The sequence below is a fragment of the Lathyrus oleraceus genome, chromosome 7, assembly GCF_024323335.1.
Source record: "Lathyrus oleraceus cultivar Zhongwan6 chromosome 7, CAAS_Psat_ZW6_1.0, whole genome shotgun sequence".
NCBI classification, from domain to species: domain Eukaryota; kingdom Viridiplantae; phylum Streptophyta; class Magnoliopsida; order Fabales; family Fabaceae; genus Lathyrus; species Lathyrus oleraceus.
In genome coordinates this window covers 528,035,116-528,059,410 of record NC_066585.1, presented here as the reverse complement: position 1 = coordinate 528,059,410, position 24,295 = coordinate 528,035,116, and positions in this window count along the sequence as shown.

Below are 24,295 nucleotides of genomic sequence, written 5' to 3'. Positions count from 1 at the left end.
TTCTGTACAATCATACAAAGGGAAGGTACATTATACAAAGGGAAGGTGTTAGCACCCTTTGTATCCATGGTTATCCATGGGCTCTTAATTACTGGATCACTTATATTTTTGTCTGAAAAGTGTCGGTGAATTGCTTAAAAATGTTTGAAAGAGAGTTTAACTTTGTAATGATTCTCGTATGAATGTATACAAAGTATTTATCTCATTTGATTTTGAAAATGGTTTAGAAAAATATAACTCGGTAATGATTCTAGTATGAATGTATACCAAGTGGTGATTTTCTAGGATTTGTAAAGTGTAAAGTGTGAGGGGTGGAAAATGTTTTAGGTTATGATCCAGTAATTGAGAGTTATACCTTCCTGAGGTCGTTATGGGCATTTCCTATCCTTATGAGGGTAAAAATGTCCTTACTATTGAGAAGTAAGTAATCTTACCCTTTGGATGTTTAAGGGTCACCGTAGGGTCATCGATAGGTCATTGAAGGCAACAGTTGTAAGGATACCTTAGCATTCGAAGGGACGATCATCATTTAACCGTAGGCTACACCGAAGGGTCATCGAGGGACAAAATCGTATTTCCGAAGGCAACATCCGAGGGACCATGATTTATTTTATGATGATTTAATCGAAGGGTCTTTGCTAAGTGTATCCCTACATTCGCGGGACATGACCGTTATACCGTAATACCGTAAGGCAGCAAAGAGAGGTCCAAGATCACTTATTTAAAGGCAATATTTTAAAGTCAATTAGGTAATTAGGACGAGCCTCCATATTAAAATCAATACATTAAAATTAATACATTAAAATTAATACATTAAAATTAATACATTAAAATTAACACATTAAATTAATTAAGTAATTTAGGGTGAGTCTCCACAAGGGTATCCCACAATAAAGTGGAAGACCTAACGGCAATCTTTTCCTGGGACATGTGAACCTTGGCAAAATTCAGCAAACGGGTTAGAATACCAAATCGGGGTGTAATCGAAGATTACACCGCAAAAGAAAATACAGCAGCATGAATGTCAGGCAAAACAGTGCATAATTAACATAGAATAGATCAGATACGCATAGGACATAACAAACAAAATATTAGCGACTGTCCCGTTCGCCTCTGCCTCGCCTAGCGAGGGCCTAGCGAATACTCGCTACATGCTCGCTTAGCGATGTGCTAGCGAGCGGCTGCGGGTTTTGAATTTCAGAACAGTATGACTTCAACCTGCGGCATGGCTTATGGCATCCAACACATAATTATACGGTTCAGCATTCACAATATTCAGGCACACTTAAATTCACATGCAAAACCTCAAATATGTTTATGAATTCAATTATAATATCACATGCAAGTTAAGAACATAAAGCGGTATCACATGCAAATTAAGAAAATAAAGCGATAATAGTAATGCAAACCTGTTTGCAATCGAATTGCAACCTTGAATTGGCGAGCCGGATTGAGTTGGGCGGTGGTAGCTTCGGAGCGGAGGAGCGGCCTTCAGGGTTTCTAAAGTAGCCTCCAGGGTTTTTGTGCCAGGGTTTTCGTCTGTCTCCCTCGGTTTTTCCTCTTCCCTTTTCATTACTGAAGTGCTGGTATTTATAATGCCCTTTTTCATGACCTAATGGGCTCAGAACGAAGCCCGAAATTTTTTGTTGTCTGTCAGCCTCGCTAGGCGAGCTGGTAGCGAACGTTTGCTTCGCTAGGCGAGCGTGTAGCGAACGTTCGCTAGGCGAGCGTGTAGCGAACGTAACGTTCGCTAGGCGAGCGTGTAGCGAACAGGCCAGTTTGGGCCATTTCCTGGATTGGGCCATTCGTGAGTTGGGCCTTTGTCCCTTTAAGATCAGTGCCATAAAATGAGTCGGAATGCCCCTGAAAAATGTCTTGAACTATTGATGGGCAAATTTTGGGGTATGACAACATGCAAACGAGAGACTATACGAAGCCTAGCAATCCTATGGGGAGACAATCACACCATACAAAACAAACATGCATAAAGTAAAATTCCACCAAAGGGAGTAGCCGTATACCAGACTACCATTCAGGAATGTACCGGTCCGAAGGTAGCACCTGAGCAAGGGAGTAGCCGTATACCAGACTACCATTCAGGAATGTACCGGTCCGAAGGTAGCACCTGAGCAAGGGAGTAGCCGTATACCAGACTACCATTCAGGAATGTACCTGTCCGAAGGTAACACCTGAGCATGGGAGTAACCGTATACCAGACTACCATTCAGGAATGTACCTGTCCGAAGGTAGCACCTGAGCAAGGGAGTAGCCGTATACCAGACTACCATTCAGGAATGTACCTGTCCGAAGGTAGCACCTGAGCAAGGGAGTAGCCGTATACCAGACTACCATTCAGGAATGTACCTGTCCGAAGGTAGCACCTGAGCAAGGGAGTAGCCGTATACCAGACTACCATTCAGGAATGTACCTGTCCGAAGGTAGCACCTGAGCAAGGGAGTAGCCGTATACCAGACTACCATTCAGGAATGTATCTGTCCGAAGGTAGCACCTGAGCAAGGGAGTAGCCGTATACCAGACTACCATTCAGGAATGTACCTGTCCGAAGGTAGCACCTGAGCAAGGGAGTAGCCGTATACCAGACTACCATTCAGGAATGTACCTCTTCGAAGGTAGCACCTGAGCAAGGGAGTAGCCGTATACCAGACTACCATTCAGGAATGTACCTGTCCGAAGGTAGCACCTGAGCAAGGGAGTAGCCGTATACCAGACTACCATTCAGGAATGTACCTGTCCGAAGGTAGCACCTGAGCAAGGGAGTAGCCGTCTACCAGACTACCATTCAGGAATGTACCTGTCTGAAGGTAGCACCTGAGTAAGGGAGGTCTAACTTGGTCGTACATTAGACTGTATTCGGGCAGAATCCGAGGACTTGACGGTCTAACTTGGTCGTACATTAGACTGTCATTGAGCAGAATCTGGTCTAACTTGGTCGTACATTAGACTGTATCTGCAGAATCTGACTTGAAGGTCTAACTTGGTCGTACATTAGACTGTATTTGCAGAATCTGACTTGAAGGTCTAACTTGGTCGTACATTAGACTGTATTTGATGACTGGAAGGTCTAACTTGGTCGTACATTAGACTGTAGTTGATGACTGGAAGGTCTAACTTGGTCGTACATTAGACTGTATTTGATGACTGGAAGGTCAGAATGGATCGTCCGTTAGATCGTATCTGAGTTGTTGAAGGTCATATGTTGAGCTGAATCAGAGTGAACCGTACGTTAGGCTGTATCTGATAGTATTTGTATATGTTGTATTTGCAATAATTTACTGGGGATGGGCTTATAGATGCCATCGTTAGGAGGATGTCAGAATGAATAGTGACATGAAGTATATCTGAAAGATGTATCTGAAGAAGAAAGTAGTTGTACGCTAGACCACACCTCGGAATGTACCGTACGCTAGGCAGTATCCGAGGGATATAGTTGCATCTTGAACGTAATTGATAAAGATGTCTGTCTGAATGGACCTTTGTTTTGACTATGTCAGGAGGATAATTGACCTGAAAAATAAAGGTAGCTTCATGCCATGTCATGATGCATGAGATGCAAATGTTGTATGCATGCGTATGCTGTGAAATGATGTAATGAGTGAATTATGCGTCTAGAATAAATGAGAGCATTGTATACATGTATATGTTATGAAATGATGTAATGTATATGATGCGGAACGAAAATTGTATGTAGGTATGTGATGTGAAGTGATGTAATGAATGCACTATGTGTCTGAAACGTTCTTCCAGGGGACTCTACTGGGGAAATAAATCTCAGTCTTCTGGTCAGAGATATTTGTATTGATGACCCTTCCTTAGCTAGGGGTATTTGACCTTTATCTGATGGCAGAGATATTCAACAGAGCCTGGCTGGGGGTAGAAGAGATGACCAGTCTAGTGATGCCAAGTTCTTCTGGGGAATAACTGGCTTAGCCGGGGAATAGAATTGGCAACGGATTCATTGGGAAGCGTGATTAGACCCTCTCCTCGATCCTAAAGTCCTTTCGTAATTGCTATTGCCATTTTAGGCATGCATTTTTTTGTAAACATTGATCATATTCAAATGCATAAATCAATTCAAATTAAATCAATGGACGTTTACGCAAACAAAACAGAGAAAGTAAAACAAAAGCATCTTTTTGGAAATGAAATTGTATTGATTTTGAAAGAGGGCCTATAAACAGGCAATTTGTGTACAAGGAGACAGAAATCCTAGTAAGAGGAAATTGCCAAGAAAATAAAGAGAAAGCTATGCAGAAAAACCCTATTGATTTTAATCCACTACCGTCATTATGTCTTCAAGCATCTCATCTCCTGCTGTCGGACAGAAGTGATTGGCTTGTTCGGTCCCTTGAAACTTGGGTGAAACTGACAGAGAACGGGGCATAGTCATACGCTTTAATCCCTAATTTTTGCCTGGACCGCCTTTTCAGGTTTTCAGTCCACCGGGATACCCTTTTTTGCTCAAGCCGCCTTTTCAGGTTTTCAACTTGCCGGGTGTACGTCTTTATATGTTTATCCCTAATTTTTGCCCGAACCCTTTTGGTTCGCTGGGATGCCCTTACTTTTGCCAAGGTACGTCGACCTAGCGGGTCTCTTTTATGCGTAGTATTTTTTTTAACTATGTCAGCGTTCACAGGATGCGGGAACTCTTCGCCGTCCATTGTAGCAAGCATCATGGCTCCAACAGAGAATACCTTCTTAACTACAAATGGCCCTTCGCATGTGGGAGTCCATTTGCCCCTGGGATCACCTTATGGTAGAATGATACGCTTGATAACTAAGTCGTCGATTTGGTACACTCGTCTCTTGACCTTTTTGTTAAATGCCTGGGTCATGCGCTTCTGACATATCTGCCCATGACAAACAGCCGCAAGTCTCTTTTCATCAATCAAATTTATCTGATCGAGTCGAGTTTGAATCCATTCATCCTCATCTAAGCCTGCATCTTTCGCAATTCTTAGAGAGGGAATCTGAACTTCCACTGGTAAAACGGCTTCCATTCCATAGACTAAAGAGAAAGGGATTGCCCCTGTCGAAGTGCGGTAACCATGAAGAGCAAAAGGTAACATCTCATGCCAGTCTTTGTATGTTATTACATTTTTTGTATGATCTTCTTGATATTCTTATTAGCAGTCTCCACGGCGCCGTTCGTCTTTGGCCGGTACGGAGAAGAGTCATGGTGCTTTATTTTGAACTGCGTGCAGAGTTCAGTAATCATCTTGTTGTTCAGATTAGTACCATTGTCAGTGATAACTCTTTCAGGAGACAGCAGGTTTCTCAAATAGATATTTGATAGAATCCATCTTAGAAGTCAATAAAGTGGTATGATTCAACATAGACTGTCTTAGTCGGCGAGCAGCCCAAGCCAAAGCGCAGCAAGCTTTCTCGAGCTGTGAGTATCTTGTTTCACAGTCGGTACCTTTTGCTAAGGCAGTGTATGACATGCTCTTTTCGACTAGACTCGTCATGTTGCCCCAGCACACCCTATTGAATTTTCTAACACGGTCAAATACATAGTTAGAGGTCTTCCTTCAACTGGTGGTATCAGAATTAGAGGTTCTTGGAGATGCTTCTTGATTTTGTCTCAGTAATTTGAAGATGGATTTGCAAGTAGCGGTCAAATGTGGAATGAATCGGGCAATGTAATTCAAGTGTCCCAAGAAACCTCTGACTTCTTTCTTGTCTATTTCAGTACCCAGATTTACAATTTCAATTGATTCCTCATGCGGCTGTATGGTCTTTTCTTCTTGTAGTACCAGTCTGGCAAGTTCTCTAGGGACTTCACAATCTTCCTCACTTCCATCCTCGGCTTGGTAGATCGGATTTTCAAAGTCATAATGAACAGTAGCAGAGTCATTACCAACAGGATCCAGAGTGGATATGGATCGGCAAATTGTTACGTGAGTGTGTGCAAGAAAACATAGCTTGTTTGAAAAAATGACAGGAAAGATAAAGAGCGCAATATTTGACTGCAAAAAGTCCATTGATTTATTGGATATGAATATGCTTATGAAAATGACAAACCCTTAAAATTAGCTATTATGCCCCGGGTATAGACACAATGCTTTGAACCACAAAAATAGCAATAACAATTACTCCTGACTAAAGGAAATCGGGATAATGTCTTCAGCCTTCCGATTATTGAGTCCGTCACCAATTGTTGGGAAAATCCAGCTATCCAGGTCGCAACCGCTATCAGTATCCTCCACAGCATTGACAGTCTCATCTTGATTAGGCAGAGGGGCAGTGATGACATTAGGCGTCTCAGGAGGATCAAATTCAAATTCTCCGGCGTCGATCATATCTTGAATTTTGTTCTTCAACGACCAACAATTGTTTGTATCATGCCCGGGGCTATCGGAGTGATATGCACACCTGGCATTGGGATTATAACGAGGAGAAGTAGTGTTGGGTTTTGCAGGAGGATCTCTGAGGGTAATTAAATTTGCTTTTAGCATACCCTGCAGTGCCTGTGCTAAAGTCATATTGAGCTTGGTAAACTGCCTTCTTGGTCTGTCTGGTCTTTGCTGGAAGTTTTGAGCTGGCGGGGCGGCGATTGTCACTGCTCCAACGGCATGGTCACCATTTTTCTTGTTATGATTCTTTTGACCATACACAGCATTCGATTCATTCTTCCCATGGTAGGACTTTTTACTGCTTGTAGAAGTAGCTGCCTGTAACTTTCCACTTCGAATGCCGCTCTCTACCCGTTCACCTGTCAGTATAAGTTCAGTGAAACCTGATGAAGAACTCCCCAGTAGGTGGCTGTAGAATGGGCCAGTCAGGGTACCCATGAACAGGTCTACTAATTCTCGGTCAGTCATAGGGGGTTTGACCCTGCCGGCCAGATCTCTCCATTTCTGAGCATACTCTTTGAAGCTTTCTTTAGATCCCATAGTCATATTCTGCAACTGTAGCCGAGTAGGCGCTAATTCAGAATTGTACTGATACTGCTTATAGAAAGCTGTTGCTAAATCAGTCCAGGTGCGGATGTCAGAGCTCTCGAGCTGATAATACCATTCCAACTGAGTGCCAGACAGACTTTCTTGGAAGAAATGGATCCACAGTTTCTTATCAGTGGTGTGCGGCTGAATCTTTCTCACATAAGCCCTTAAATGCATCTGAGGACAGGATGCACCATCGTACTTAGTGAAAGTGGGGATTTTGAATTTGCGGGGAATGGTCACATCGGAGACCAGACCCAAACTTTCGAAATCTAGACCAGGCGCCTTCTGACCCTCCATGGCTAGCATGCGTTCTTCCAGCAATTTGTACTTATCATCTCTTGGAGAGTACTGTTCATTTTCATAGTCCTCATTGTCATCCTCAGGGTTGGAGAAATCAGCATTCTCTTCCTCTGAGTCATTCTCCGCCCCCTCTTCTGGACCATTCGGGATTCCAAATTTGATTCCCGTAGCCTGTCCTTTACGCCTTCTTCCCGGGTTAATGAAACTCACAGCTTTCTTGTCTTTCTTCTTCTCGACCAAAAGAGCCTTCAGTTCCTCCTGCCCCTTGGATAAGCTTAGCATCATCTCCTTGAATTGAGCATTCTGAGTCTGGAGATCTTTGACAGTTTGTTCGAGATCCATTTTTCTGTTTGGAGGAAAACCGTGAGAACACTGATCCCTTTAGAGTACCTGTTATGCAATGTTATGTCATGCTATGCAATGTATGAAATGTTTTCAAGGCCTTTTGGAATTTAACTTTGTATAGACTACCAAAAAAAAAGGAGACTTTTTTTTTTTTTTTTTTACAAAACAGAGCAAAGTTAAATCCCTAAGTCCTTGAAATGGTTAGTACAATGTTATGATGTCATGATGTTATGATGTTATGAGGTTAAATAAATAACAAGCACAAGCAAGTCACACAACCATCATTCCTAGGTTTTAAGGCTTGCATGAGTTCCATAGGTAAGTACCCTCCCCACTGAAGTTTGGTTGGTTCAACCTGTCCTAGAATAGTAACCGGGTTCTAGAAGGATCTCCAATCATTGACCTTCCTTTAAGTCCACTTCAGTGCAACACCAAGTGGTTGACCGAAGCTTCCCTAAAGTCCAATCTCAAAGAGTGTAGTATCGAGTCTCAACCAACCCCAGTCGGAACCGAAGTCAGTTATCTCACTACTTTCTAATGGCTAGGATGAGTCAATTAGGGTTCTAAAGGTCTGGTTAATGCTTTGATGACACCACGCAGATGGCAAATTTTTCCTCAAGTAAACATGAGGAACATCAGGACATCCAAAGTGTCACATTAACCGTAGCCATCATTTTAACCATTCCAGTATACGCCGGATAGTCGCGATGATCTATTGCTACTTACCTAAGGTACACTAGATCCGGGTGTAGGATCTTTCACTCAAAAATACCCAAGCAATCCCTTAAAAGTAAATCAGACAATTTGGAATAAGTGATCTTGTTTTTAAGGTAACCTCTCTTTTTAAAGTGTCCCCAGTGGAGTCGCCAGTTCTGTCATACGGTGAACTGACTTGGGGTGTTTTGCTTTTTATCGTAATGTCGCGGATAGCAAGAGTCGCCACCGACTTTTCTTTTATCCAATAAGGAAAGGTGGAAAAGAACAGGAAAGACCTCAATAGATTTTGGGTTCGGGAGGTACATTATACAAAGGGAAGGTGTTAGCACCCTTTGTATCCATGGTTATCCATGGACTCTTAATTACTGGATCACTTATATTTTTGTCTGAAAAGTGTCGGTGAATTGCTTAAAAATGTTTGAAAGAGAGTTTAACTTTGTAATGATTCTCGTATGAATGTATACAAAGTATTTATCTCATTTGATTTTGAAAATGGTTTAGAAAAATATAACTCGGTAATGATTCTAGTATGAATGTATACCAAGTGGTGATTTTCTAGGATTTGTAAAGTGTAAAGTGTGAGGGGTGGAAAATGTTTTAGGTTATGATCCAGTAATTGAGAGTTATACCTTCCTGAGGTCGTTATGGGCATTTCCTATCCTTATGAGGGTAAAACTGTCCTTACTATTGAGAAGTAAGTAATCTTACCTTTGGATGTTTAAGGGTCACCGTAGGGTCATCGATAGGTCATTGAAGGCAACAGTTGTAAGGATACCTTAGCATTCGAAGGGACGATCATCATTTAACCGTAGGCTACACCGAAGGGTCATCGAGGGACAAAATCGTATTTCCGAAGGCAACATCCGAGGGACCATGATTTATTTTATGATGATTTAATCGAAGGGTCTTTGCTAAGTGTATCCCTACATTCGCGGGACATGACCGTTATACCGTAATACCGTAAGGCAGCAAAGAGAGGTCCAAGATCACTTATTTAAAGGCAATATTTTAAAGTCAATTAGGTAATTAGGACGAGCCTCCATATTAAAATCAATACATTAAAATTAATACATTAAAATTAATACATTAAAATTAATACATTAAAATTAACACATTAAAATTAATTAAGTAATTTAGGGTGAGTCTCCACAAGGGTATCCCACAAATAAAGTGGAAGACCTAACGGCAATCTTTTCCTGGGACATGTGAACCTTGGCAAAATTCAGCAAACGGGTTAGAATACCAAATCGGGGTGTAATCGAAGATTACACCGCAAAAGAAAATACAGCAGCATGAATGTCAGGCAAAACAGTGCATAATTAACATAGAATAGATCAGATACGCATAGGACATAACAAACAAAATATTAGCGACTGTCCCGTTCGCCTCTGCCTCGCCTAGCGAGGGCCTAGCGAATACTCGCTACATGCTCGCTTAGCGATGTGCTAGCGAGCGGCTGCGGGTTTTGAATTTTAGAACAGTATGACTTCAACCTGCGGCATGGCTTATGGCATCCAACACATAATTATACGGTTCAGCATTCACAATATTCAGGCACACTTAAATTCACATGCAAAACCTCAAATATGTTTATGAATTCAATTATAATATCACATGCAAGTTAAGAACATAAAGCGGTATCACATGCAAATTAAGAAAATAAAGCGATAATAGTAATGCAAACCTGTTTGCAATCGAATTGCAACCTTGAATTGGCGAGCCGGATTGAGTTGGGCGGTGGTAGCTTCGGAGCGGAGGAGCGGCCTTCAGGGTTTCTAAAGTAGCCTCCAGGGTTTTTGTGCCAGGGTTTTCGTCTGTCTCCCTCGGTTTTTCCTCTTCCCTTTTCATTACTGAAGTGCTGGTATTTATAATGCCCTTTTTCATGACCTAATGGGCTCAGAACGAAGCCCGAAATTTTTTGTTGTCTGTCAGCCTCGCTAGGCGAGCTGGTAGCGAACGTTTGCTTCGCTAGGCGAGCGTGTAGCGAACGTTCGCTAGGCGAGCGTGTAGCGAACGTTCGCTAGGCGAGCGTGTAGCGAACGTAACGTTCGCTAGGCGAGCGTGTAGCGAACAGGCCAGTTTGGGCCATTTCCTGGATTGGGCCATTCGTGAGCTGGGCCTTTGTCCCTTTAAGATCAGTGCCATAAAATGAGTCGGAATGCCCCTGAAAAATGTCTTGAACTATTGATGGGCAAATTTTGGGGTATGACAACATGCAAACGAGAGACTATACGAAGCCTAGCAATCCTATGGGGAGACAATCACACCATACAAAACAAACATGCATAAAGTAAAATTCCACCAAAGGGGCTCAAACATACATGGGTAGGGCTTTAGTCAAGAGGGGTCATATCAACCTCGACAAACAAGCCATGGAAAAGGTAATCAAATGGGCTCTTAACCACTGACATTGAACGTCAGGGTGAGCAGATCAAAAGGGTAATGAGGATAAGACCTCATAGCTCTTAACCCTAGACAGGGTGAGCTTATGACAAAAAGTGGGGATTCAGAAAGGTGGAACCCTCTCCACTGACTGACCGGACAAAAGATCTTGGGCTTTTGTTCTGAAGCATCGACACGTAGTGTGATCTTAAAGAACGACACACTGAATAACGGGGGATTGACTACTAATCCCTTTTATCCATCAATTGCCTCGGAGGGAGGTCTTTAGCACTGATGTCTCTTCTTGGAGGTCTTTGGGCACAAAAGTAAACAAACAAAAGAAAACATTGCCTCTTATTGAGGTCTTCCAGCAAGGAAAGCGGTAAAGTGCGGGAAAGGTAAAGGGATCAAGAGATCTACCACACGGATAAAGATCCGAAGTAATAACAACTAAAGAAGCAAGAAACCCAGAGATCTCTCGAGCTGGCACCATCAAAGAAAGCAAGTCAATACAGGTAATCGGAATAAATCTCCAAATGGTATCCCACAAATAAAGTGGAATGCCAAGAAAGCTATCCTTTCAGGAGTCATGTGAGCCCTCACAAAAAACTCAACAAACAGGTTAGAGTGACAAGATGGGGTGCAATCAAGAGTTGCCCCAAATTAAAATGTAACCACATGAATCATGCCATTAAAATTCACAAAAAGAGCTCATACAAAAAGCAACCAAGTGTAGGAGGCCTAAACCTCTTGTCAAACACATACATCAAAAGGATATCAAAATTCAAAGTATAAAGTAGTGGAAATAGGGCAAACCTGATTGGAGAGATCGAATGAAATTGAATTGCCCGGTTGGGTTTGCAAAACAATCTGAGGGTTTATATGAGATGGAATTGGCTCTTTGCAGATGAGTTCCTTTCAGTTTCTGGAGGTTACTCTGAACTCTGTTAGCTCTTCTCTCACTATCTTTTTTCCTTAGGGTTTTTTGGAAGATGGAAGTCTAGAATTTATAACCTGATTTTTATGACTTTGTGAGCTCAAAAGAGAGAGGTCCAAGTCCAAGATTTTTCTGTTATATTTTTATTTATTTATTTATTTATTTATTTTTTGAAACGCGTGGGCTTCGCCTAGCGAGCATGAGAGTTCAAGAAATTCCTCTGAGCGTAGGTGATTCTGGTGGCTTTTCTTGGGACTCGCTAGGCGACCCATTCTGCTCGCCTAGCGAGCATGACAGCTCATGAACAAACTTTTGCTCCTTCAAGATTAACGTTTTGACTTATGAATAGACCCCATTTGAACATGTTGGAAGTATCTCAAGCCATTCCCTTGTGTTGACTGATCACCCAGATAGGACCCACAAAGTGTCTTGGATGATATTCAAGCTTCTTGGATCTAATTCCGATTGACATGATGAAATGCAATATGAAATGTTAAATGACCTAAAAATGAATGCATGAATGAGGGGGGCAAATTTTGAGGTATTATAACTGCCCCTATTCAATCAACTGGAGACCCGAAAAGAAGATAGCAGCGGCTTTTGCATTTTCGAGGTATCAAGGGATTGAATATGATAAAAGCCTGAAAATTTGCACTGAAGTGAAGCGAAGTAACAATGCCTGTCAGAATCGGCAAAGAGGTGGTCTTGAAAGAAGAATCCGTCTGGTACGGTGAGAGTCAGTCTGAATACCGAAAAAGAATGTTAACCTGGATACCAAAATAAATGGTAACACAGAAATAACCATGGCCTGAATGTCGCTCATCAGTCTGAATACTGGAAATGACTTCGATCTGAACATCGGAAGATATGAGATTATTAATATCGGTCTGAACACCGAGAGGCTGGCCTGAATGCCACAAGTTGCGTCGACCTGAATGTCGGAAACTTCTTCGATCTGAACATCGGAAAACTGGCCTGAATGCCACTTCGATCTGAATATCGGAAAATTGGCCTGAATGCCACAAGTTGCATCGACCTGAACGTCGGAAACTTCTTCGATCTGAACATCGGAAAACTGGCATGAACGCCACTTCGGTCTGAGTACCGGAGACTGGCCTGAATGCCACAAGTTGCATCGACCTGAATGTCGGAAATTTCTTCGATCTGAACATCGGAAAATTGGCCTGAATGCCACTTCGGTCTTAATACCGGAAAAACTTCATGCCTGTCAGCATCAGCAGAAATAGGGAAAGATAATAGAGGCGGCGCATGGGCCAATGACACTATGCTGGGGATAATAAAGATAAGTCATGAACAATCTTCAGTCTGAGTACTGGAAACAACTTCTGGCTTATCACTTAGGATACCGAGAATGTCTTATGCGTACATGCGTATGTTTGAATTTTCAATGAAAATGGAAATGCTATGCGATTTGGGAGGATGCAATGCAATATGATTCTATATGCAGGGATGCGAAATACCGGGGAGAATGCCAAGCCGAGGCAAGGAAATCTGTTGGGGAAATGATCACCATCTTCTGGACCCTGGCAAGGCTGCTGGAGATGCACAACACAAAGAACTCTGTGGGGAAATGATCCTCCACACGGTGTTCTGGCAAATAACAAAATATCGAGGCTCTGACTGGGGAGAGAATGGCACTGAAAACTTGCTGCTGAGGAAAGCGACAATGGTTCTGGAAACCATAATCTGCGAGAGAGACGACTCAGCAGGGGAAGCAAACACCGATACAGTACCGAGATTCTGCTTCAAGGAAGGAGACCAAGGATCTGGCATTGGGATTATCGATCTGGCATCGAACTCTGAGGAGCAGCTGCTTCTGCTGGGAAGGTACAGTCTGGTACTGTCAACTCCGTTGGGGATATACAGTCTGGCACTGTCAACTCTACCGGGGAGTGTATAGTCTGAAACAACCGCTTGGGGGAGTACAGTAATGATAACCTGCTGGGGATTGAAGAATCCAACGCTCAGACCAGCTCTGCAGGGATAAGATACCAAATAACAACTGTTGAGGAAAAACGTCTGCGGTCATCTGCTGGGTACCTTAAGGACATGCCCCGAGTGTACCTGTTCTGAATAGACGATCCAAAGCACTTAAAATTTACAGCAATTTTAAATGTTTATTAAGCATGTGCCTGTAAAGCTCTTATGTTTCATGATGCAATGTTTATCAAAAATTCAGACGTCATTTTTGCAAACAAAACAGTAAAATGAAAATGAACACCGAGATGTACTGAATAACATGATTTTATTGAATGAGTGGCCTCTGAATAGGCATTTATATCAGGAAGCAATCCCTGGAAAGAGGTGATCGCACAAAAGATAAAAACAGAAATTAATCTAATGGCAATGTGAAATGGATTCCTATCGGGTTCCAATTCTGCTATGACTTGCTCGTCTTCAAGATCCTCCAGATGATCATCTTTCTGAAAAGAGTGATTGGACTGTCTCCTATCCTTCAAAAGTTTCCTATCATTGACACGAGAAGAGATTCAGAACTACTCAAAACGCATTCATTCGTTTAATCCCTAACTTTTGCCTGGATCGCTCTTTTCGGGTTTTCAATCCACCGGGATACCTATTTTTGCCTAAGTTGCCCTTTTCAGGTTTTCAACTTACCGGGTGTATGATCTTTTCATTTTTAATCCCTAATTTTTGCCCGAACCTTTTCATTTTCTTGGTTCGTCGGGATGCCCATTTTTTGCCTGGACTATTCTTTTTACTGTCCAGCGGGTCTATTTTATGCGAAGTATTTTTTAACTGCGTCTGAGTTCACAGGGGAAGTGAAGTTTTCACCATCCATAGTTGCAAGCATTAAGGCCCCACCATCAAAAACCTTGGTGACAATATACGGTCCATCATAGTTAGGAGTCCACTTGCCCCTGTGATCTGTCTGAGGAGGAAGGATCCTTTTCAACACTAAATCTCCGACTTGGAAGCATCGAGGACGCACTTTCTGATCAAAGGCTCTCTTCACCCGACTCTGATACAACTGCCCATGACAAATGGCTGCCATTCGCTTCTCTTCGATAAGACTCAACTCATTGAACCTTGTCCGAATCCATTCAGCTTCGTCTAACTCGACATCCAACAGGACTCTTAGAGAAGGTATCTCCACTTCAACAGGTAGGACTGCTTCCATACCATACACAAGGGAGTAAGGGGTTGCCCCGGTCGATGTACGCACTGAAGTACGGTACCCATGCAAGGCGAAGGGTAGCATCTCGTGCCAATCTCTGTACATGACGACCATCTTCTGTACAATCTTCTTTATGTTCTTATTTGCTGCCTCAACAGTGTCGTTCATCTTCGGGCGATAAGGGGAAGAGTTGTGATGCTGAATGTTGAAGTTCTTGCACAACTCTTTCATCATTTTGTTATTGAGATTAGAACCATTATCATTGATGATTCTCTCGGGAATCCCATAATGACAAATGATTTCTTTCTTGATGAATCGGGCAACCACATGTCTGGTGACATTCGCAAATGACGCTGCTTCGACCCACTTGGTGAAATAGTCGATGGCAACAAGGATGAAGTGATGCCCATTGGAGGCGGTCGGCTCAATCTTTCCAATCATATCAATGCCCCACATAGCAAAGGGCCACGGCGAAGACATCACATTCAAAGGATTTGGCGGCACATGCACCTTATCAGCATAAATCTGGCATTTATGGCACTTCCGAGCATATTTGAAACAATCAGATTCCATGGTCATCCAGTAATAACCTGCTCTCAACAATTTCTTAGCCATTGCATGTCCGCCGGCATGAGTATCGAAGGAGCCTTCATGAACTTCCTGCATTAACATGTCTGCTTCGTGTTTATCCACGCATCTGAGCAAAACCATGTCGAAGTTCCTCTTATATAGCACATCGTCTTTGTTCAAGAAGAAACTTCCTGCCAATCTTCTCAAAGTCTTTCTATCATTGTTGGAGGCCCCTGCAGGGTACTCTTGATTCTTCAGAAAGCACTTGATGTCGTGATACCAGGGCGTATCATCAACTGCCAGTTCAGCAGCAAACACATACGCGGCCCTATCAAGGCGCATAACTTCAATCCTGGGAACATGATTCCACCAAATCACCTTGATCATGGAGGATAGAGTGGCAAGAGCATCTACCATCTGATTCTTATCACGAGGTATATGATACAGCTTTATTGTTGTGAAGAAAGTCAACAGTCTTCTCGTGTAATCTCTATAAGGGACCAGATTGGGCTGGAGGGCGTTCCAATCACCATTCACTTGATTGATCACTAGATCTGAATCTCTGAAGATGTCCAGAGTCTTGATTCTCAAATCAATGGCTTGCTCAATACCCAAGATACAGGCTTCATACTCAGCTTCATTATTTGTGCACTCAAAAGTCAGACGAGCGGTGAAAGGCATGTGGGCACCTTTCGGAGTAGTAATGACAACACCAATTCCATTTCCTCTGGCATTGACAGCCCCATCAAACATTAAAGTCCACTTTTCGTCTGGATCAGGTCCCTCCTCAACAACTGGCTCTTCACAGTCTTTCATCTTGAGGAACATGATGTCTTCATCTGGAAAATCAAACTTCATCAGCTCATAATCATCAATCGGCTGCTGAGCAAGATAGTCTGACAGAATACTCCCTTTGATGGCTTTCTGGGATGTATACTGGATATCGTACTCTGTCAGTACCATTTACCAACGAGCAACCCTTCCGGTGAGAGTTGGCTTCTCGAATATGTATTTGATTGGATCCATCTTGGAGATCAGTAAGGTTGTGTGAGACAGCATGTATTATCTCAATCGCTTAGCAGCCCATGCAAGTGCACAACATGTCTTTTCAAGCATCGAGTATCTCGACTCGCAATCTGTGAATTTCTTACTCAGGTAGTAGATGGCCTGCTCTTTCCTACCTGTCTCGTCGTGTTGACCGAGAACACAACCCATAGAATTATCGAGTACCCTCAAATACATAATCAGCGGTCTCCCTGGGACCGGAGGCATAAGGATTGGAGGATTCTGCAAATACTCTTTTATCTTTTCAAAAGCCCTTTGACAATCATCGTTCCACCTGATAGCCTGATCTTTCCTTAGCAACTTGAATATTGGCTCACACGTGGCTGTTAGGTGAGAGATGAACCTTGCAATGTAGTTCAACCTCCCTAAGAAACCACAGACTTGTTTTTCTGTTCTTGGCTCAGGCATTTCTTGTATTGCTTTTACTTTGGTCGGATCCACCTCAATCCCTTTTTCACTAACAATAAAACCCAGCAGTTTTCCAGATCTCACCCCGAAAGTACACTTGTTCGGATTAAGCCTCAGCTTGAATTTTCTCAACCGCTCAAATAGCTTCTGCAAATTCACCAAATGTTCTTCTTCTGTCTGAGATTTGGCAATCATATCATCAACATAAACCTCGATTTCATGATGAATCATATCATGGAAAAGAGTCATTATCGCTCGTTGATATGTTGCTCCGACATTTTTCAGACCAAACGGCATCACCTTGTAGCAGAAGGCGCCCCATGGGGTTATGAATGTTGTCTTCTCCATGTCTTCTGGTGCCATCTTAATTTGATTATAGCCAGAAAAGCCATCCATGAAGGAGAATACCGAGAACTGAGCCGTGTTATCCACGAAAACGTCAATGTGAGGTAATGGGAAATTATCCTTAGGGCTAGCTCTGTTCAGATCCTGGTAGTCGACACACATCCGTACCTTTCCATCCTTCTTAGGTACTGGAACGATGTTTGCAACCCATGGTGGATAATTGGTGACTGCTAGAAACCCTGCATCCAACTGTTTTTGCACTTCTTCCTTTATCTTGACAGCCATCTCCGGTCTTGTTCTTCTGAGCTTCTGCTTGACCGGAGGACAATCCTCTTGGAGAGGCAAACGGTGTACCACAATGTCTGTGTCAAGCCTGGGCATGTCCTGATAAGACCAGGTGAAGATGTCAACATACTCTTGCAGCAATTCAATCAACCCCTTCTTCACATTATCTTCCAAAGTAACCCCTATCTTGATTTCTCTCTTGACGTCCTCTGTGCCGAGATTAATCACTTCAGTAGACTCTTGATGCGGTTGAATGACCCTTTCCTCCTGTTTTAATAACCTGGTAAGTTCTTCAAGGAGTTCACAGTCTTCATCACCCTCTTCTTCAGCTTGAAAGATTGGATTTTCAAAGTCGAAGCGAGCCATAGCAGAACTGTTATCAATAGGATCCGGTGATGTGCATCTGCATGAGTGATGGTATGTGCTTATGAGTGTGAACAAGGAATGAAAACTAAACAAAACATTGCCAGATATTTTTTGATTTTTGAAAACTGCAAAAATAGAAAGACAGTGAACAAAATATTTGAATGCAAAAAGACGTCCTTTATTTATGATAAAAAATGCAGGTATCCACATAGATGAGCCCTACAATGAGTCATTACGCCCTGGGCGGAACGTAAGACTTGGATATGCATGAACAAACAAAGAAAATTACTCCTCCAGACAAGTGACTTGGGCAATCTCCTCCGAAGACCAATTGTTGATGACTTCACCCGGGATCCTCGGACGTACCCAGTTATCGATGTCGCAATCACTATCCCCATCTTCTCCGTTGATTCCTTTGGGTACCGTATCGGTGAATGCCTGAGTAAGCTATCCTACTAGTGGAACACCAAACAATTGAGAACACTGCGGCGGTACCTGTTATGCAAGACATGCTAATGAATATGCAAATGCAATGACATGTTTATCAGTTCCAAAGGTATTCTACCCCCTTGATTCCAGTCTTTCATCAGATAAAATATCCCTTTTAAAAATTACCAGAAAAACCCCGACTAGAATCAAGAAGAAGATATAAACCCCACAGAAATGGATAAACATGTGTGAATGATATGAATGCGAATGATGTGATGCAATGCAGTGACATGCAAATCAAGGTTGCTGTATCTGCTTTGAATATCTGTTGGGTTGCACTGTCTGAAGAGGAACCCACTGAAGAATGTACTACGAGATCAAAACTCTGCTCCAGAAAACCGGGTTGGTTGTATATCACGAGGCACAGGATCAGAACTTCAGCATGAATTCAGAACCGGGAACCATAGAACACAGTCATCGACTAAGAACCCATACTTCATAACCAACGGTCACCAACAAGAACCAAACAAAAGTCACCAACAGGACACGGTCACCAACAGAACGAGTCACCATCAGTACCTGTAAATGATCATTCCCTCCCCACTCACGGGTGTAATCTAGTCCAGGGTAAGGTCAAGAGAAATGCAGGATAAACAATCCTTTCAAGAATATCATCATATGCATACCAGGTGTATGCAACGATAATACCCCATCAGAATCTGAACTGCTCGCGATACCATGTTCTGCTAAGTGGCGCCATACCACCCGCTTCCCATGAATCACTCTATTCCTAGGTGTCCTAAAGTTCACTCATAGCCTGTGTATTGGGCCTTTTACCTCTTGTGACTCCCACCCAACAGTGAAACAGATACACAACCAGCACAGCATGCATGAGACAGTAAAGCGCACATAGGATGCAATGCGAGCAGATAGGTATGCAAAGCAATAAATAAATAACACACAATAGACAATAAACAAACAAACACTAGGAAAAGCCCACTAGGGAAAATAAGTCCCCAGCAGAGTCGCCAGCTGTCACAACCTGCGAAAAAACAACTGGCGAAAAAGGAAAATGACAGAAGAGTCGCCACCGTGCGTTATTTATCCCAAAGGAGGGAAAGGAAACGCTCGAAGTAAACCTGGAAAAAAGGAAAGGAAAGTACAAGGTCTCGCAACCAAATCTTGGGTTCGGGAGCCGATTATGCGAAGGGAAGGTATTAGCACCCCTACGCATCCGTAGTACTCTATGGGATCCAATTTTGTTCTTCTTGTCTAAAGGGTGTAGGTTTATCTAATGTACTATTTACTAAAAGGGGGGTCAAAAGAAAATGACTCGCACGGATGTCGCATCCACTGCATACGTATCTCATCTGAATATGAGAATCAGAGTCTTCGTAGCTCGGCTACCTAGGGGTTAAAGAGGAGTGTGCTCGCTAAGACATCGCGTCTTATGCCTACGTATCTCATCTGGAATGAGAATCAGAGTAAGCCGTAGTTCGGCTACCTACGGGTTAAGGGTTGTGTTTTTGGGTGAACGACGTTACTACGCAATCTACCGGATGCTCGACCTTTGGAGACTTACTCGCCTATAGTAGAAGGAGTAAATGTGTTCTTAGGAGAAGAAAAATCAATGAGTTTGTTTGTGATTTTAGGAATGCTCATGCAAAAAGGAAGTCCTAGACGAAGGAACAGTGCTACCTTAATTGACATGCAAACGAGAGACTATATGAAGCCTAGCAATCCTATGGGGAGACGATCACACCATACAAAACAAACATGCATAAAGTAAAATGCCACCAAGGGGGCTCAAACATACATGGGTAGGGCTTTAGTCAAGAGGGGTCATATCAACCTCGACAAACAGGCCATGGAAAAGGTAATCAAATGAGCTCTTAACCACTAAAATTGAACGTCAGGGTGAGCAGATCAAAAGGGTAATGAGGATAAGACCTCATAGCTCTTAACCCTAGACAGGGTGAGCTTATGACAAAAAGTGGGGATTCAGAAAGGTGGAACCCTCTCCACTGACTGACCGGACAAAAGATCTTGGGCTTTTGTTCTGAAGCATCGACACGTAGTGTGATCTTAAAGAACGACACACTGAATAACGGGGGATTGACTACTAATCCCTTTTATCCGTCAATTGCCTCGGAGGGAGGTCTTTAGCACTGATGCCTCTTCTTGGAGGTCTTTGGGCACAAAAGTAAACAAACAAAAGAAAACATTGCCTCCTATTGAGGTCTTCCAGCTAGGAAAACGGTAAAGTGCGGGAAAGGTAAAGGGATCAAGAGATCTACCACACAGATACAGATCCGAAGTAATAACAGCTAAAGAAGCAAGAAACCCAAAGATCTCTCGAGCTGGCACCATCAAAGAAAGCAAGTCAATACAGGTAATCGGAATAAATCTCCAAATGGTATCCCACAAATAAAGTGGAATGCCAAGCAAGCTATCCTTTCAGGAGTCATGTGAGCCCTCACAAAAAACTCAACAAACAAGTTAGAGTGACAAGATAGGGTGCAATCAAGAGTTGCCCAAAATCAAAATGTAACCACATGAATCATGCCATTAAAATTCACAAAATGAGCTCATACAAAAAGCAACCAAGTGTAGGAGGCCTAAACCTCTTGTCAAACACATGCATCAAAAGGGTATCAAAATTCAAAGTATAAAGTAGTGGAAATAGGGCAAACCTGATTGGAGAGATCGAATGAAATTGAATTGCCCGGTTGGGTTTGCAAAGCAATCTGAGGGTTTATATGAGATGGAATTGGCTCTTTGCAGATGAGTTCCTTTCAGTCTCTGGAGGTTACTCTGAACTCTGTTAGCTCTTCTCTCACTATCTTTTTCCCCAGGGTTTTTTGGGAGATGGAAGTCTAGAATTTATAACCTGATTTTTGTGACTTTGTGGGCTCAAAAGAGAGAGGTCCAAGTCCAAGATTTTTCTGTTATATTTTAATTATTTATTTATTTATTTATTTATTTATTTTGAAACGCGTGGGCTTCGCCTAGAGATCATGACAGTTCAAGAAATTCCTCTGAGCGTAGGTGATTCTGATGGCTTTTCTTGGGACTCGCTAGGCGACCCATTCTGCTCGCCTAGCGAGCATGACAGCTCATGAACAAACTTTTGCTCCTTCAAGATTAACATTTTGACTGATGAATAGACCCCATTTGAACATGTTGAAAGTATCTCAAGCCATTCCCTTGTGTTGACTGATCACCCAGATAGGACCCACAAAGTGTCTTGGATGATATTCAAGCTTCTTGGATCTAATTCCGATTGACATGATGAAATGCAATATGAAATGTTAAATGACCTAAAAATGAATGCATGAATGAGGGGGGAAAATTTTGAGGTATTACAATGGGTTAAATGTAAGGGTTTGTAGATCCTAAAGAAACACCTATTTCTAGGCTCGAAGTGGTTGAATATGGATTAACTCCTTTTCTCTCCAGTGTTTGGGGATTTGAAACAATTATGCGTATTTTCTTGTAATTATGGATTTGAAACAATTATGGATCAACATGATTTTATCTGAAAGCATACTGTTAGCAATTATGGGTATTTCATTTTCGTCATCCTCCCTCCAATTTTTGCTAAAACAACCGTTTGATAAAAGAAAGTGAAGTATAGAAATATGGATGTATTTTTTGTTTTTGATATGAGAGAAGAAAAATGAATGAATAAGAAAGGATTTTTTCAAAAACATGCATGATTACTTCATTAATATTTCCATTAAAAACAACAATGTTCAAAAGCAAGTAGCATTTAACAACAAAGAAATTACAAATGCAATGATAAAAATTCCCCATGATTTCCAGCGTTGAGGACATCTTCTTATCTGAACTACTGGCTTTAGCAAGAGCTCCCTTCAAGTCTTCAAACTCATCCTGGCAAAAGGTTGACGTGCACCACCAAGTTCTATTTTGGAAAGGATATATACTCTTTTTCAATCAACTGTTGAACCTTATCCTTGAAAGCATTGCAGTCTTCAGTCGAGTGCCCTATTGATCCGACATGATATCCACATTACATATCAGGATCATACCCAGGCGGGTATGGTTGTGGCAACGACTTGAGAGGTTTGGAATCTACCAGCGAGTTTTGAATCAGATCTGGCAGAAGTTGACTGTATGTCATGGGAATTGAGTCGATGGGGCATTCCTTCTTTCCAAATTGCTTTGAGGCCTAGGCTAGTTTTAAAACTGATTTTTATATCATCGACCCTGGGCTCGTTGATTTGAATGAGGGGCGATCCGGAGTTGCTTGTATGGTGCTCTAGGGATTGTTGGTTTCCCATAAGGAATTGGCGATGGAAATGATGACCACTGAGAAAGTGAGGGACCATAAGGTTGATAACATGAAACTATATCACATTTTTGGACTTAATTTAATTAAATTATATCGTTATTTGATTCAATTTATTTTATATTATTCGATATTACTTGGTATTTTCTTTTTATTTATTTCAGGTATCATTATTTAAAGCACGTGTGAAAAAGAAAGAAGAGGGGTGCAAAAAGAAGACTTTCCAGGAAAAGCAGCTCACCAAAGCCCAGCCCACGTTTGGGGCAAGGAAAATGGCTGTGACGACCGCCACACTCACGTGTCGAGCGTCACGCCCCTTTACCTAGTGTTACGACCGTAACACATAGTGTGACGGACGTCACACACCCCACTCCTATATTTTGGCATTGACGTGCGTAACAGAAGGACGTTCTCCCCTATTTTTCCTCTTGACTCGTTGACACTTTGGAACCCTACTGAAGATACTTTTGAGGAAACAGTTATTTTATGGATGAATATAAATAGACCTCAAAAGATCCAATTGAGCCACATCTATTCTTCGTGCAATATTTTTCCAACTTTATAATTTTCCAGCATTCTAATTTCCAAGTATTTTTATTTTCTTTTATTTTCTAGTTTAGTTTCCTAAGCATTCAATTCATTTTCTCACGATAGTTTCTACACCGGAAACTATTGTGTAATTTTTACTGGATCTAACCTTACGTCAGATCATAGTATTTTATTTCCTTGTTTTTACTTTCCTGTCTGATCGAGAATTGCGAAGAACAAATCCAACCGACTTGTGGTGGGGTGTTCGAGCATCGAAGCTAGGAGATAAAACCAAGATTTCTAGTAATTTTCCAGGTTCATTAATTAATTGAGTTATTGTTTTAATTTACATATGCTCTGTGCTGCTGTTTATATATATTGTTTGTTTAATATGGCCGTATTTATGCATGATTATTGTTTAGGCATGTTTAACATGTCCGGCTAATTCATTTAGATATCGGTATGTAAAGTAAGCAGAATAAAGGAATCAAAACTGAGTTGGTTTAAATTTATTTCAAAATATAGTCACTCTTTTTCTGGTCTCAATTTACAGAGTTAATACCAAATTTTTTGTACGAGAGTAAAAGACATAAAGAAGTTAAAATCAATAGAACGACGGTTTGAGCTTTTAACTGGACAGTGTAAATTGAACATTAACTTTAAATCAGGGCGAGAGCAATTTTTACGGTTAATTAAATTCTAATCATTTTCAAAAATTATTTTTAAAAGTTAAATGTGAGGACGAGAGTTAAGAATTTAAGTTTAATCATATAATCTAAGTCAACAGAGCGAGAGTTTGAGACGAGGGTGTTTAAACGGTTAGTATTTTCTCAAAAAGAGTTTCTATAGATTCTATTGTTTTCAAAAAGTGATTTTAGATTTAACGAAATAGTGAGAGCGTACGTTAATATAAAGTCATAGTCTGATTCAACAGAGCGAGAGTTTGAGGAAAAGACTTTTAATTAATAGTGTCTACTGAAAAGACTTATTTTAAAACTAAGAAAAAGACCAACGAAGATTTGATTCCCTAATTACGACGAACTACATACCGATATCCGTGTTATTTGATATTTAATCTAGATCCAAATTTAGTCTTACTTTTCCCCCTAATCATTAAAGTATCATCCGCCTTAGCTTTACGCAGTAACCCTAGAAAAACGGTAGATCGATTCATTAAGTCCCTG